This window comes from Chiloscyllium plagiosum, chromosome 46, assembly GCF_004010195.1.
Source record: "Chiloscyllium plagiosum isolate BGI_BamShark_2017 chromosome 46, ASM401019v2, whole genome shotgun sequence".
Lineage (NCBI taxonomy): Eukaryota > Metazoa > Chordata > Chondrichthyes > Orectolobiformes > Hemiscylliidae > Chiloscyllium > Chiloscyllium plagiosum.
This window is the reverse complement of record NC_057755.1, coordinates 10,922,235-10,924,231: the sequence shown is the minus strand read 5'-3', so window position 1 is coordinate 10,924,231 and position 1,997 is coordinate 10,922,235.

Sequence of the window (1,997 nt, the reverse complement as noted above, 5' to 3'; positions counted from 1 at the left end):
CCATGGCTTCTTACAGATCAAACATAAGTAGCTGCTGTTGACTTTGAAAAAAATCATTGTCCCACAAAATACTGTTGACCCTATTGGAATTCCCTGGAGAGTTTCTCCCAGGCGTCTGCTTATCTTTGAAATTTTGAGTTTTCACACTTTAAAAGAGCTTGCCCAAAGGTGTAATCTAATTCCAAGCAGTTCCCATTGAACAAATGGAGTAACTATCCATCACGACAAAATGACCTCCAAGCACTTGCAGACGCAGAATACACGGTCAGAATAAGGGAGACTTGGTCAGAATGAGGTTGTGACAGAGTGAGTCAGTGCCAATTTGAGTCAATGCAGGAACTGGGGACTTTAATTAAGGTTTATAAAAGGAAATAAGTTCTCCAGAGTGAGACGTGACTGGGAGACGACACATGCTGTGGAATGAGAGGTTTGAGTGTACTGCGACCAACAGCAGGCTGATGTCATGAGTGAGCTGACTGGTGAGAAAGTTAGGCTTCCAGAGAAGATTAGATTCCTTACAGTATGGAAACAGGCCCTTCGGCCCAACAAGTCCACACTGACCCTCTGAAAAGTAACCCGCTCAGACCCATTCCCCTACCTTATATTTAACACAGATTAATGTACCTAACACTATGGGCAATTGAGCAGGGCCAATTCACCTGAACCAAACTTTCTTTGGGGGAATTGTGAGAGGTAACCCATTCAGACACGGGGAGAATGTGCAAACTCCACCTAGACAGTCGCCTGAGATTGGAATCATACCCATATCCCTGGCTCTGTGAGGCAGCAGTGCTAACCACTGGAGCCACTGTGCCACCCAAGGGTGAGGATTGTTGAATCATCCATGATCAGATTGAATGGTGGAGCAGGCTTGAGGGGCTGAATGGCCTTTCCCTGTTCCGATTTCCGATGGTCTCATGGAAGAGCAATTATTGGCAATCAGACAGGAGCTAACCTGGCATGAAACATGACTCCAAGATGGCATGTTGCCCCCCGACCCCCCCCGATGCCAGGATCAAGGATGTAATGGAAGGGGAGAGGGATGTGTCAGAGTTATTGTCCACACTGTGACCAATGACACGGGGAAGGAGGACACAGTTTTAAGGATTCAGGAAGGAAATAGGAAAAAAGGAAATGTTCAGAGCCAGAATGACTCCCTGCCACATGCCAATGAGTATGAAATGGGAATGAATTGTTTTAATATGCGGCTGGAGGAAGGCTCCAGATTTCCAAGGCACTGGGACCAGTTCTGGGACTGGAGCTTCTATACTGGGCTGATGGGCTGCACCAAAATGGTGGCACGGTGACTCAGTGGTTAGCACTGCTGCCTCACAGCACCAGAGACCCTGGTCCGATTCCAGCCTTTGGCAACTGACTGTGTGGAGTTTGCACGTTCTCCCCGTGTTTGCGTGGGTTTACTCCGGGTGCTCCGGTTTCCTCCGGCAGTCCAAAGATGTCCAGGTCAGGTGAATTGGCCATGCTGAATTGCCCATAGTGTTAGCTGCATTAGTCGGGGTAAATATAAGGTAGGGGAATGGGTCAGGGTGGGTTACTCTTCGGGAGGTCGGTGTGGACTTGTTGGGCCGAATGGCCTGTTTACACACTGTCGGGAATCAAATCTAATCAAAACTGTTAAGGATAGGGAGGATAGAATATGAATGCAGTCTCGCCAAAAACATGAAAGTGTACTGCAAAACCTTATTAAAACTAAATATGCGGCTAGAACAATTGTAGGCCCATTACAAACAGGAGAATTTATCACAGGGAATAAAGGAAATGCAGATAAAGTAACTGATTACTTTGTGGCTTTCTTCACTGAGGAAGATGTAACCTCTCTCCCAGAACAAAGTTGCTCAGATGAATGAGGGGTTGAAGAAAATGACCATGAGTCGGATTGTACTGGAGAAATTAGTGGGATTGGAAGTTGATCAATCCCCAAAACCCGATGGTCCACATCACAAAAGATTGAAGGAGATGGCTATAGAGAGAGTCTATGC